General features: G+C 44.6%; 1 protein-coding gene across 6 annotated transcripts in view; it reads left to right on the forward strand.

The window, feature by feature from the left end:
- The window catches only part of IQSEC1 (IQ motif and Sec7 domain ArfGEF 1), a 443,112-nt gene that overhangs the window by 253,792 nt on the left and 173,640 nt on the right, over positions 1 to 15,680 (forward strand). The window lies entirely within an intron of this gene.

A 15,680-nucleotide genomic window follows, 5' to 3' on the forward strand; every position in this document is an offset into this window, starting at 1 on the left:
AGCATACTCCATTCCAGCTCTGCCCTTGCCTTGCTGTGTGACCCTAGGTCAGCCTCTTGTCCTCTCTGGGCCTGTGACCTCAGCTGGAGCCAAGGTGGCATGGTCAGCTCTTATCAGTTCTCATCATGCTGAAACACACAGGAGGCTGGGGGGAGAGGAGTCGGGGTGGTCAGAAGCAGAATCTGAACTTAAGTTGATCTGGCTCTTTTATTTGTAGCCACCATGGGTCACTGCCCCTCATTCATTCACTCAACCCACAATGGTCACCAGGATTTGTGCCAGGCCTGATGGGTCTATACCTGTAAGTGAGACAGGCCAGGCCCTCTCTGCATGGAACTGAGAGTCTAGAGAAGGGACACAAAAAATAAGGCCGCAGAGGCCATATACACCAACCCTGCCCTACCCAGCAGGAGAGCTCATACTGCCACACTCAGCCCATGCTAGTTCCTCTGCTAGGGACGCCCTTTCTCCTCCTCACTGCAGGCCTCAGGATCCAACTTAGGCCCCTTTTTTGACTCCCCCAGGTAAATTGGTCCCCTGCTGAGCTCCTGCATCATTGGTCCTGTGTGTGTGTGTGTGTGTGTGTGTGTGAAAAGGAAAGGTTTATTTAAAGCTATACAAACTTAAAGTAGTGACTTGATGTCCCCATAAAAATATAAAAGTTCTCTAGGATAACCACAGATGCCCACAGCACTTCCTTCCCCCCTGCCCTAATTCGAGGTACCATAACTCAGGAAAAGAAGCACACATCTGTGTTTCAGGCCACTGGCACCATCAGCTATGTTACCATCCAGGCAGGATCTCTAATTACTCCAAAGCCATGTGGCACCTTCTCATGGTCCACTGGCAGAGCTCTTTCACTCTTCATCCAGGCAAAGTCTCTCCTGCTTCCCAGGCCATGCAGCCAAAGGGAGCACCCCAAAGCCACGTGGGCCTCTTCTACCAAAGCTGCAGGAGTAACCACTGACCAAAAACGCATGATTCTTTCTTCACTTGGGGAAGAGGGGGTCCTAACTCTGCCAAAACCGCACGGCTCTCCCCTGGTCCTCCCTTTTTGCCACAGTGCAGATCCTTCGTTGTCACTAACTGTCTGCTCCTCATGTCCACCCCAGACTGGGAGCTTCCCAGGTGAGGTTCTGCCTTTGCTTCCCTGCGTCCCTGTGGCCTTGGCCTGGCCAGGCACCTTTTTCTTTTTTTCCAACTGTGGTAAAATACATGTAACATAACATTTGCCATTTTAACCACTTACAAGTGTCCGGTTCACTGGGAGTTATGTGGCCATCACCACCGTCCATTTCCAGAACTCTCTGTGCCTTCCCAAACTGAGACTCTGTCCCCATCAGACACTAACTCACCATCCTCTCCCACCCCCCAACACAGGCACCCATTCTATCAACAGTTTCTGTCTCTATGAATCTGACTTTTCCAGGGACCTCATATAAGTGGAGTCTTACAGTATCTGTCCTTTTGTGACCGGCTTATTTCACTGAGCGCACTGTCCTCGAGATCCATCCACGTTGCAGCCTGTGCCAGAACTGCCTTCCGTCAGAAGGCTGAACATTTCACTGTGTGTGCAGACCACATCTTGTCTGTCCATTCGTCTATTCGTGGACACTGGGTTACTTCCACTTCTCGTGTACTGGGAATAATGCTGTTATGAGCATGGGTGTGTAAAGATCTCTTCGGTACCTGCCCTCAGTTCCTTTGGATATATATCTAAAAGTGGGATTTCTGGGTTCTCTGATAGTTCTATAACTTTTTGAGGAACTACCATACTGTTTTCTACAGACACTGCACCATTTTACATTCCCACCAGCAGTTTCACCAGCAGTGCACAGGGTTTCAATTTCTCTGCATCCTTGCCAACACCATTTTGTTTTGTTTGGTTTGGTTTGGTGGGGGAGGTATGTGGGGGTCTTTTACAGTCATAATCCTCATGGTGTCAAATGTCATCTCATTATGGTTTTATTTACCCTTTCCTGAAGTGCGACTGATAAAGTGCAGCCTCCCTCTCTCCTGATGGACCACTCGGTCCTAAGGACCTTTGGCATCGACTCTGGAGGGATGGGAACCCGATGATGCCACCAGGGTCAGAATCTTTGTTCTGGGGCAGGGGCAGGAGCAAAAGGAGGCTCTGGGCTCTCCACCCAGAACACAGTCCTCCAGGACATAAGTTGCCCGTGGAGTTGGGTCCCTGGGGGTACCTGGCGTGCAGTAGGTGCTCAAGAAATTTTAACCACACAAGTAATACTCACTTCCATCCTTTTTTGTTATTCTTTATTTATTCACTTAATTGAGAAGTCATTTATCCACATAGTATAAAAATGCCTGCACACAGCGCAAAGTCGCCTCCCTCCCTCCCTGTCTCTCTTCCACAGGCCACACTGCGTGCGTCTCTCTGGGTCCTCTAGGGCCGTCCTGTGCACTCACGTACACACTTTGTTATGAAAGGGCCTCAGCCCCTCAGCCACTTAGTTACACAGAGAAGTTTCATCTCCAATCACTGCTTTATAGTTCTGAATGTGAGACAATTAATGGCTTAGTTTGAGGGACATGGTGACTAGCTTGCCTCAGAGGGGACGGTCTCCCTCTGGTAGAAAGCTGTGACCCACTGCTTGCAGTGGGGTCTTCAAGAAGGAAGCAAAGCCATGGCAGGAAAGGGGAGGCTGTTGGGACTGGCTCTGGAGTATCCCCAGATTAAGATCCCACCAGGCCTCCTGGGAGCCTATTTGCAGCTTCACCATTGTCACCTTGGCTGACTCTCCATCTAGAACAATTCTCTTAGGCACATTATTTAGTTTCGGTTGGGTACTGGGCCTAGGCTGGATCCTGGGAAACAGTGACTCCTACCCGTGGGGAGAGAGGTTCAGATGCAGCTGGCAGTGTGAGCAGCAGAGGGTGCATGCTGAGAGCTTTCCACAGGGCCACACTGCCCACTGGGGGGCCATTAGAGATGTGGGTGGGCATTCTTGGGTAGTTCAAGGACAGGTGGTTCAAGGATTGGCAGTGGGCCAGGGAAGCTAACACCCTACAATGTGGGAGATAGACCTGTAGTGCCAAGAACTTGCGAACATCTCACCAGATATTCATGGAAATGAAAATCCACGCATAGTAACCTGAGCCTAGGACCTCACTCCATTTCACATCTAAACCACAACTGCATTTTATACGATTTTAAAATACATTGAGCTTTTCAAAATTACAGCTGTGCTTCTTGAAGTCAAGGGAAGATTATTTGACACGTTCAGAGCTCTGCCAAGAGCTGTCACTATTCAGAGCATCACCTTACTGAGGGCACCATCCCTTGCAGTACACAAGTTGCAATATGTTACCATTAGAGAGTACGGAGTAAAGTGTACACAGGGTCTCTCTGTAGTATTTTTAACAACTACAGGTGACTCTACAACTACCTCAAGATAAAAAGTTGAATTTAAAAAGAAGCCAGGGTTGGTGGTTGGGTCTGATGGGCTAGACCCCTAGTGACTGTGGGATGGGGAGACCAGTGACCTCCACCCCCGATCTCAGTCCTTCCGTGGAATGCCTGTGTGATCACCAGCCTCAGCTGTCCTCCCTTCCCTGATAGTTGAGACCCCTTGACCCCTTCTCCTCAAGACTAAATGCTACCAGGGACGCTGGGACTGGCCTCCATTCCCAAGAAAGGCAGCATAAGCCCCCTTTGCTGCCAACTGGGACCTGGTCGACCCCCAGTGATGAGTTTGAGACCTGGGACAGGGTCTTGCCCACTCTCCCCAGAGCCCCAGCCGGAACTAGGGCCCAGTTCCACCCAGGGGCACCTGTGGGGGGCCTGCCTGCTCCCCTGTGCCTACCGACCCAGCCTCTGCCCAGGGCTACTTGAGTGACGATGCATCATCTCCTTCTTGCCTGCATTGCTGTCCCTCATTCTCTGCCTGTTGCCCAACAGCAGGGAGTTAGAACAGACACAAACTGAACATTCCTTCAAATGCCATTTTGAAGACAAAAGTGAAAATTGATGAGTACTTTTGATAAGTTTGTCATTCTGAAAATTAACTATTCAGTGAATTGGCATTTGGCGATTTGGCTCATCATACATTGCAAGAAAGCCAGGACAAGGCCAGTGAGGCTGGGGACAGTGAGGTTGGAGCCAGACTGGGTGCTGTGTCAGCTCAGGGTTTTTGAAGGCCAGGCTCAGTAGACGCCCCAGCTGAATGGTTCTGGCCTTCCTTTCTCTGTTTATCTGATTTCCTGGGGTGAGGTGGGGATACCAGGGCCCCAAGGAGCTGGGCCTGGGCCAGAGACACCCCAAGTCTCTCCCAACTCTAGTCACACCCTATCTTATTGGCCCCTGGTGCACTGGCCTGACCTCACAAGACTGAATTCTCACCATTATAAAAGGGTCCCATCAGCTCAGTGGGTGGCCAATCAGAGTGTGGCTAATTGCAAGGTGTTTTACTGGCTGCTTTGGTCTCATTCCTTGTCAAGATGATCCTGGCATCTGTTTAAAATTATTAATAGGGGAAGTTTTGCATTTTTAATCACTATAGCCCTCCCTGAAGTTTGCAGCCCGAATGTCATGGCATTTACCAACCCTGAGATAATATGGAACGCTTTCCTCACACTTGTTCTTCATATCAAATAAGAGAAGTGCTGGCTTTACTTAGCCTGGTGGGGATGGCTCCAGGCACCTCCTGAGTCCCTCAGATCCCTCATCTTTGGTTGGGCTTCAGTCCCTAACCATCTGGTGGGCTGTTGAGTGATCAGAGCACCTTGGAGGAGCTTCTTGAGACCCGTGGGCCCAGCAGAGGTGGGGGCCAATGTATTGAGGTTTTTTCTGCTAATTTGGGTCTTTTCCAGTTCCTCCCCCTGCTGCAGGGTCCAATCACCCTCCAAGAAGCTGCTCAGATGGAGCCCCTTATCTGCCACCTGCAGGCTGTGTGACGTGGGGCAGACAACTTGCCTTCAGATTCCTTCTCGGTAAAATGGGGCCAATAACGTTAACTTTTCAGGGTGTCTGTAAGGATTCAGTGAGGTAACAAAGCACATGGTGGAACAGTAACCTAGAAATCTTTTTGTCTCTTTCTTCCTGGATTCTCACTGTACCCAGATAGGCTTGGGGACCTACTGGGACTGAAGAAACAGGGACATTTGGGAAAGAGAAAGAAGCCAGGCAAAGGCTGAGGGAATGTATTAATCAGAAGTCTTTGTGTTACAAAGACACTCAAGTCCAAAGGGATTTTAACAGTTCTGTCAGTAAACAGCCCAGGAGTTGGGCTTCGGTGCGACTAGGCCATGGGCTCCCACACCCTTATCACCATCTCGCACTTGCCTCCCCCCAGTCAAGACCTGTTCCCATGTGGAGGCTCTGGTCTCTTCAGAACCCTGAAGGGGCTGCTTTCTGGCCCCAGTGCAGAGCATGGATGCACTGACTTAGCACAGGGGCTTTGCTCTGTGGCCAGGAGGAGAGGGTTTGCAGCCAGTTGTGTCTGTGGACGTTCACAGGACTCCTGATGCTTGGGATCAAGCTACCTACCCACCAGCTACATACCTCCCTCTTTTCTTGCCAACTAGGACCTATAAACAAGAACCCTTTTTCTTACTACTTCAGTTTTCTTCTTTTCCCAGTAGTATATGTTTTTTTTTAAAGATCTATGTGTTACCCAGGAAATGCATCATCTGTTTCTGATTGACCTCACATCCTTCCCCCAGCACTTCAGGGAGCGGGTCTCCTTCCTGACTGTGCTGAGCCTCCCCGGGGAGGAGTGTAGGGAGAGGCAGAGAGACTATTGTAGAGCAGGCACACCGGCGCTGCTGGCTGTGGCCCAAGGCCAGGGTGAGGATGCACAGAGATGACCACAGATAGCACACAGAGTGCTCGGGTGAGAGCAATTTCTCAGCAACAGCGAGGGCCACTGATAGCCTGGGATTCTACCGCTGGAACGAATAGCACCCTCACATTTTCTCTCCACACTTACAAGTGTACAGAGCCCTGGAGGTACAGTGGGGTTCAAAGGCTCATCTGTACAAGAAGAGGATCCAGGAGGCATGTAGCTCATATCAAGGACCCCCTGGGCTTAAGGAGGATTCAGACCTGGGTCTAGGTCTGGGTCCTTGGCTCAGCAATGTGCTCCCTGGACTATGTAGTGCTTTTTGAGTGCCCTCCTGTCTGTTCTCAGAGCTGACACCTTGTCTCGGAACCTATGGATGAGGCTTCTGCCAACCCCAGGGCCTGTAGGGTAGGCCCTGCTCTGACCACACACACAGGGCCCCCTCCCTCTCAGCAGCCTTTCAGAGTTGAGTTGCGCCTGTGACTTTACCTCTTTTCTGTCCTCCTTCTTAGACATGCCCTTGGCCTATCATCAAGCCTCTAACAGGTGTCTCTGGCAGGGAGCTCCAGGTCTAGACAGGACATGAGCTCAGAGAGGGTGGGGCTCTTTCCAGGGTTGCCCAGCCTCTCGGTAGAAAGCTAGGGCACAGAGTCAGGCTTGGGGATGGCAGGACTGCTTACCCTCCTTCCTAGGGCCACATCTGTCTCACTGACATTGCATATGTGTGGGATACAAGGTCTTTGGGCCAGGCCCTGCCCCTCTCCATAGTCATAGCTCCTTATTTCTGTGGCTGACATGCCCATCTTCTATCCACCTCTTGGTCTTTGCCCTTTTAGTTCCAGCTTTCCCACCAGATTGTAACCAGCCTGGCTCCTCATAAATCACCACTGGGTGTCCAGGCCTGGAGCAGTGCCTAGAGACAGTAGCTGCTCCACACCTACCTCTGTACTGACTATGGGACCAGAGACACTCGGGCACTGCATAGAGGAGGTAGTATTTGAGCCAGGCCTTAGTGAGAGACCAGAGCTGGGCACCAAGCAGCCCTCATTGTGTTCTGGGCTAGTAAAATGTACCTTCTTCAGCCTGAGTATTTTCTGTCTTTCTTTCATCCAGAAAGCACTGTCCTAAAGGCAGACACCCCATGCCAGCCTGGGCTGTGTGTATGTGGGGTGGGGGGCTAATGGGAAAAGCCCGAGATAGTCTGATGGAGAAGCCTCTGAAGCTGATGGAGCAGAATGACCAGGGTGCCCATGGATGGCTGACCTGATGCTGGGAGATGGTAGGTGGCAGTGTTGTTGCTAAGAAGGGCCCCAGTATGTGGGCTGCTGGTGCAGGAAGATGTCTGAGAGTCATCTAGGGAGGGGCTGGACAGCACCTAGCTCAGTATCCTATAGATTGGGATGAGGGGAGGTCAGAGGCTGGAATGGACCCCCATTCTTATGCTCAGCCCTGCTCAGCTGGCCAAGGACAGACTCTTCCTGCTACTGCTGCAGCCACTGCCCACGCTGTGGGGTGAGAGCACTCAAAGCCTTTTGCCAGAGCTGCAGCCATCTGCTGAGAGAATATTCCATGTCCCAAGTGGAAGCCAGACAACATGGGAATAAAGCATTGCCACCCCTGAAAAGGAAGCCCCACACTACAGCCTTTAGGCTGAGCTTCTTTCCTCTCCAGGGTTGGGGGGTTAGGCTTCCCATTCTTCCAGAGATCACCATATCCCTGGACCCAAGAACTTGGAGTCACCAAGAGCTCTGCCTCCTGCTAAGGCTTCAGACCCTGCTATAGCCCTCAAGAAGGTGGTCCCAGCACACAGCTGAGGGCTGCCTCCTACTGTTGCAGATTGAGGTTCCCCATCAGCTGTGCAAACCTAGCTCCCCTTCCTATTCTTTTTGCCCTACCCACTCCCCTCTCCAGGCTGGCCTGAAGTCAAGGGCAGTGCCCAAGGCCCTCACTTGCTGTGTGACTGGGCACAGGCCCCTTCTCTCTCTGCCCAGCTCACTTCTCTGCAAGGTAGGAGTTGTACTAATACCTGTCAAAAATATGCAGAAAAGAAAAATGTCACTGAAAAAGGCAAATAGTAAAAGTAATAGATCAACCAACTGTAATGCTACTTCAAATGCTAAAAGACAAAGGTAAGAAGAGCATGTGTAATTACAACAATAAATTAAGGGATACACAGAAACACATACCAAAGAAGTAAAAAAGAATGACAAAAATATAAATGTGGAAAGGGTGAGTAAAAATTGTGGTGATTTCAGAATGTGTTCAAACTTAACTAGCAACTTAGACTGCTGTAAAACACAACTTGGTGTATCTGAAGCACATGGTAATTATAGACCAAAAATTGATAACATATATACAATAAATAAAGGAATCAAACATAACATTGTAGAAAGTCATCAGTATACAAGAGACCAAAAGAAAAAGAAAGGAACACAGAACTAACAATACGATCAGAAAATAATAAATGAAATAACTACATACCTACCAATAATTACTTTAAGTGTAAACATGCTAAGTGCTCCAATCAAAAGACACAGGGTGGCTGAATGGACTTAAAAAACAAGAGAAATACATATGCTGCCTACTTGAGACTGGCTTCACATCAAAGGCACATACAGACTGAAAATAAAGGGGTGAAAAAATATTTTGTGCAATAATTATATAAGACAAAGTAGAATTCAAAAGAAAGGCTGTAAAATAAGAGACAGAGAAGAGGATTTTATAATGATAAAGCAGTTAAGCCAATAAGCATATAAGTATTGAAAACATGTCTGCACCCAAGATAAGAGCACCTAAATATATATATCAAATGTTGATGAACATAAAGGGAAAGATTGACAGTAAAACAATAAATACTACAGGACTTGAACATCTTATTGACACCAATGGATAGATCATCCAGACAAAATCAACAGGGAAATAGTGGCCTTCGACAGCACATTAAGCCAGATGGATTTCATTGATATTTTTAGAGCATTTCACACAAAAGCAGAAGAATGTATATATTTTTTAAGTGTGCATGGAACACTCACAGATAGAACACACTAGGCCACCAAATAAGACTCAGTAAATTTAAGAAGATTGAAATCATATCAAGCATCTCCTCTGATCCTAATGGTATGAAACTAGAAATCAATTACAAGAGGAAAACTCAAAATCACACAACCACACCAAGGCTAAATAACATGCTGCTAAACAACGAGTGGTCTCACAATGAGATTAAGGAAGAAAATAAAAGATACCTTGAAACAAATGAAAATGAAAACACAATGATCAAAAAAAAAGAAATCTGTGGGGCACAGCCAAAGCTGTTCCCTCAAACTGCTTAGAGAGAAATTTATAGTGATACAGACCTACCTCAAAAAACAAAGAGCTTAAACGATCTAACTTTACACTTAAAGGAACTAGAAAAATGACAGTCCAAAGTGAATAGAAGGAAGGAAATAATAAAGATCAGAGCAGAAATAAATAGAGACTAAGAAAAATATAACCAGATATTGAAATAAAGAACAATCTGGGAGTGGGGAGAGGGATAATGGGGGAAAATATGGGAAGGGTCATTGGGAACATGTATAAAGGACACATGCACAAAGCCAAAGTGGGTAGGATCAAGGGTGAGAGGTGGGGATGGGTGGGATGGTGGAGACTGCTGGAGGAGAAATGGAGACAACTGTATTTGAAAAATAAATATGTATGAACATTACAAAAAGAAAAATAGAAAAGGTCAATGAAATCAAAAGCTGGTTTTTTTGAAAAGATAAATACAGTAAAGTCAAAACATTTTGACTTTAGCCAGCCTCATCAAGAAGAAAAAGAGAGTGAATCCAAATCAATAAGATCAGAAATGAAAGAGAAGAGGTGACAACCAACACCTCAGAATTACAAAGAATTTTAAGAAAATACTGTGCCAACAAGCTGGACAATCTGTAAAAATGGGCAAATTCCTAGAAATATACAATCTTCTAAAACTGAACAGACTGATAACTACTAATGAAATCAAGTCATTAAGCAAAAAATGCCCAATCAACAAAAATCCTGGATCAGATACCTTCACAGGTGAACTTTACCAAATTCAAAGAATTAACACCTATTCTTCTTAACTATTCCAATAAAAGAAAGCAAATGAAAAGTTTTCTAATGCCTTATACAAGGTCAGAATTACCTTGATACCAAAACCAGAGAAAGAAATTACAGGAAAAGAAAATTATAGGCCAATATTTCTGATGAACATACATGCAATAATCCTCAACAAAATATTAGCAAACTGAATTCAGCAACACATTATAGGGATCATACAATACGATCAAGTGGGATTTATTCCTGGGGTGCACGTTTAGCCCAATATGTACAGATCAATTAATGTGATAAAGATAAAAATCATCAGATTATAGCAATAAATGCAGAAAAGCATTTCACAAAATTCTACATTTATGATAAAAGAGAACTTCTTAGCAAAGTAGGGGTGGGGTAACATACCTTACCATAATAAAGGCATATATGACAACCAATAGCTAATGTCACACTCAATGGTGTAAAGCTAAAAGTTTTCTTTATGATCAGGGACAAGACAAGGATGTCATATTCACCACTTTTATTCAACATATTATTGGAAGCCCTGGCCACAGCAATCAGACAAAAAGAAAAAAAAAGAAATGACATTTGAGGCATTTTCCTGACTTCCAGCCAAGATGGAGGCATAGAAAGATACACTTTGCCTCCTTGCACAACGAAAAGAAGGACAACATAAATTTAAAAACAGCCCTGGCTGGTGTAGCTCAGTGGATTGAGCGCAGGCCTGTGAACCAGAGGATTGCAGTTGGATTCCCAGTCAGGGCCCATGCCTGGGTTGCAGGCCAGTTCCCTGCAGGCAAGTTCCCAGCAGGGGATGCACTAGAGGCAACCATACATTGATGTTTCTCTCCCTCTCTCCTTCCCCTCTAAAAATATATAAATAAAATCTTAAAATTAAAAATAATTTAAAAACAAAAAATAACCAGAATTTCCAGGAAAATAGAACTCTGTGGAAGTCCACCAACCAAGGAGTTAAGAAACATTCACCCAGACCAGTAGGAAGGGCAGAGATGAGCAGCCAGGATAGAGAGGTTGTAAAGTAAGGTGGTGACTGGAAGATCAGGCAAGGTGGCAGCTGGCAAAGTGGTCCCACATTGCGTGCGGGTAAACTGGAACAACTGGGGAGTGAGACAGACTGCACAACCTAGGGTTTTGGCATGGGGAAATAAAGCCTCAAAGTCTCTGACTGAAAACACCTGTGGGGGTTGAGGTGGCAGGAGAAACTCCTAACCACACAGGAGAGTTCACTGGAGATACCCAAAGGGTCCTAGAACGTACACAAAACCACCTGCAGCCTCAGGAATCAGCACCAGAAGGGCCCAATAGCCTTGTGGGTACCGGAGAAAGTGACTGAATGCCAACGGAGAGCTAAGCAAGTGACATTGTTCCCTCCTAGACCACTCCCCCACATACTGCACCACAACACAGGAATATGGGTTGCCCCACCCTGGCGAATACCTAAGGCTTACTATGTAACAGACACCCCGAGACAAAAAAATATGGCCCAAATGAAAGAACTGATCAAAACTCCAGGAAAAATACAACTGAGCAATGAAGAGATAGCCAACCTATCAGAGGCAGAGTTCAAAACACTGGTCATCAGGATGCTCACAGACCTCATTGAGTATGGTCACAAAATAGAGGAAAAAATGAAGGCTATGGAAAGTGAAATAAAATAAAATATACAGGGAGCCAAGAGCGATGGAAAGGAAACTGGGACTCAAATCAACAGTTTGGAGCAGAAGAAAAAAATAAACATTCAACCAGAATGAAGAAACAAGAATTTAAAAAAAATGAGGAGAGGCTTGGGAACCTCTGGGACAACTTTAAATGTTCCAACATCCAATCATAGGGGTCCCACAAGGAGAAGAGAAAAAGCAAAAAATTGAAAACTTATTTGAACAAATAACGAAGGAGAACTTCCCCAATCTGGCAAAGGAAATAGCCTTCCAGGAAGTCCAGGAAAGTCAGAGAATCTGAAAAAAGTTGGACCCAAAGAAGCACATACCAGGGCACATCATAATTATACTACCCAAGATGAAAGAGAAGGAAAGAATCCTAAAAGCAGCAAGAGGAAGGGAGAGAGTTATCTACAAAGGAGTGCCCATAAGACTATCAGCTGATTTCTCAAAAGAAACCTTGCAGGCAAGAAGGAGCTGGAAAGAAGTATTTGAAGTCAAGAAAGGCAAGGACCTACATCCAAGATGACTCTATCCAGCAAAGCTATCATTTAGAATGGGAGAGCAGATGAAGTGCTTCCCAGATAAGGTCAAGGTAAAGGGGTTCACCATGACCAAGCCCTTAGTGTATGAAATGTTAAAGGGACTTTTCTAAGGAAAAGAAGATCAAAAGTATGAAAAGTAAAATGGCAACACACTCACAACTATCAACAACTGAACCTAAAAAAAAAACAAAAACAAATAATGTGAACAAGCAAACAACTAGAACAGGAACAGATTCAGAGAAACAGATCATAATGAGGGTTATCACTGGGGAGGGGAAGGGGAGAGAATAGGGGAAATGGTACAGGGAATAAAAAGCATAAATGATAGGTACAAAACAGTCAGGGGGAGGTTAAGAATAGTATGGGAAATGGAGAAGCCAAAGAACTTAAATGTATGACCCATGGACATGAACTAAGGGGTGGGGGGAATGCTGGTGTGAGGGGAGTACAGTGCAGAGGCAAATAAATGGGAGAAAAAAATGGGACAAGTATAATACCATAATCAATAAATATATATTTAAAAGATGACATTTGAATTGGAAAGGAAAAAGTAAAACTAACACTATTTGCAGATGACATACTATATATAGAGAACCCTACAGATTCCACTAAAAATCTATTAGAACTAATAAGTGAACTGAGTAAAGTAGCAGAATACAAAATTAATATTCAGAAATCAGTTGCATTTTTATACACCAATAACTATCAGGATGAGAAATTTATGAATAAAATCTCATAAGTGTATCAAGAATATTAAGAATAAAATACTTAAATAAATTTAAACAAGGAGATAAAAGACCTGCACTTGAAAAATTGTAAGACATTTAAGAAAGAAAAAGAGGAAGACACAAATATATGGAAAGCAACACAGCACTCATGAATAGGAAGAATTAATATTATTAAAAAGTCCACCCTACCCAAGCAATCTATACATTTAATGCAATCCTTATCTACATACCAGTGGCATTCTTTCCAGAATTAAAACAAATAATACTAATGGAAGCAAAAGACACTGAATAGTTAAAGCAATATTGAAAGAAGAACAAAGTTGGAAGTACCTTATATCAAACCATACTACAAGGCCATAATAGTCAAAATAGCATGGTACTGGCATAAAAACAGACATAGACAATGGAATAGAATAGAAAGCTCAGATGTAAACCCACGACTTTGTGGTCAATTAACCTATGACAAAGGAAGCAAGAACATGCAATTGAGTAAAGACAGTCTCTTCAATAAATGGAGTTGGGAAAACTGGACAGATACAAGCAAAAAAAATGAAACCAGGCCGCTTTTCTTTTATTAAATTTTTTGTTCAATCACATTGTCCCCATTCCCCCCCATTGCTCTCCCCTGCTCTGCCCAGCCCAGTCTCCCACATTCAGTTCTCCCCCCGTTGTCCTTGTCCATGTGTCCTTTATACTTGTTCCTTGACCCTTCCCCTTCTTTCCCCCTTATCTCCTTCCTCCCTTCACTCTGGTCACTGTCAGTGTGCTCTTAATTTCAGTGTCTTTGGTTGTATTTTGCTTGTTTGTTTGTTTTGTTAATTAGGTGAGATCATATGGTATTTCTCTTTCACCACTAGGCTTATTTCACTTAACATAATGCTTTCCAGATCCATCCATGCTGTTGCAAAGGGTAGGAGCTCCTTCTCTCTGCCTGCTGTGTAGAATTCCATTGTATAAATGTTCCACGGTTTTTTGATCCATTCATTTACTGATGGGTGGTTAGGCTGTTTCCAGCACTTGGTTATTGTAAATAATGCGGTTATGAGCATTGGGGTGTATAGGTTCTTTTGAATTGGTGTTTCAGGATTCTTAGACACTTCTTCAAGGAGTGTATATAGAAGGCCCAGAATCCTATGAAAGGATGCTCAGCATCACTAGCCATCAGAGACATGCAAATTAAAACCACAGTGAGATACCACTTCACACTGGTCAGAATGGCCAACATAAACAAATTAACAAACAACAAGTGTTAGGTTGTGGAGAAAGGGAACCCTAGTGCACTGTTGGTGGGAATTCAGACTGGTGCAGCCACTGTGGAAAACAGTATGGAATTTCCTCAGAAAACTAAAAATGGATCTGCCTTTTGACCTGGCAATTTCACTACTAGAATTATACCCTTGGACCACTTTCTTAAACCACATATAAAAATAAACACAAAATGGATTAAAGACTTAAATGGAAGACCTGAAGTCATAAAACTCCTAGACAAAAACATAGGCAGTAAACTCTTTAACATCACCCTTAGCAATATTTTTTTAGCATGTCACCTTGGCTAAGAGAAACAAAAGAAGAAATAAACCAATGAGACTACATCAGACTAAGGAGCTTGCACAGAGAAGAACCCATGAACAAAACAAAAATACAACATACTGAATGTGAGGAGATGTTGGCCAGTGATACATCAGATAGGGAGTTAATATAAAAAAGATATAAGATACTAATACAACTTAACACCAAAGAAACAAATAATTTCATTAAAAAATGGGCTGTTTCTCCAAACAGACGTTTCTCCAAACAGGACAAACAGATGGCCCATAGACATATGAAAAGATGCTCAATGTCAGTAATCATAGGAGAAATGCAAATTAAAACCACAAGATATCACCTCACATCTGTCAGGATGGCTGTCGTCAATAAATCAACAAACTTAAAAAGTGTCACCATAAAAAATTTGCAGATGGCAGATAAACACATGAACAACATCATTAGCTGTCAGGGAAATGCAAAGTAAAACCACAATGAGAGATCACATATCTTTCAGAATGGCTTAATAAAAAATAATGACAATGCTAAATGTTGGCAAAGATGCTGAGAAGCTGGATCGCTCATACATTGCTGTGAGGAATGTAAAATGGTACAGCCACTCTGGAAGGCAGTTTCATAGTTTCTTCTCAAAATAAATATGTGCTTAACCTATGACACAGCTCCTGTATCTTTGGGTATTTATTCTGAGAAAGGAAGGTTTATGTTCATGCAAAACTTTGTATGATAATGTTCATAGCAGTTCCTAATAGCCAACAAACTGGAATCTGCCCCGATATCCTACTGTGGGAAAATGGATAAAGAAACTGATTCATCTACATTTTGGAATATTACTTAGTCATAAAAAGGAACCATTAATACATGCAATAACTTGATTGAACCTCCAGGGAATTATGATTCAAGCAGGACGTGGGCTCCCTGAAGCAGGCTAAGACATCGCCATGTTATTGTGAGGTAGTCAGAGCAGACCTGGAGCTGGAGAGCTAGATCCCATGCTTGTGGTAAGGCAGCCTTAGGCCTGGGCGGAATGGGCTCTGGCAGCCCTGGCACCATGTTGCTGCGTCCTCACATCATATTGGTATTCCTCACACTGCACATCTGCACCTGGGTGGCCAAGCAGGGGGATTTGAAAGTCAGATCCCCATGTCTAGCTGTCAGGGAAGGGAATAAAGGACATCCTGGCACCCTCCCTCAGTCTTCTTTTCTTCTTGGTCTTTGGCAAGGCCCTGTTGATATACAGGCACAGTTGCTGAGCCCACAGTATGTGGGCACGTGGTAGTACCCTCTGGCTGCCAGGGTGGGGAGACTGGC

The sequence above is a fragment of the Artibeus jamaicensis genome, unplaced genomic scaffold (assembly GCF_021234435.1).
Source record: "Artibeus jamaicensis isolate MK-2021 breed Jamaican fruit bat unplaced genomic scaffold, CSHL_Jam_final contig_793, whole genome shotgun sequence".
Taxonomy (NCBI): Eukaryota; Metazoa; Chordata; class Mammalia; order Chiroptera; family Phyllostomidae; genus Artibeus; species Artibeus jamaicensis.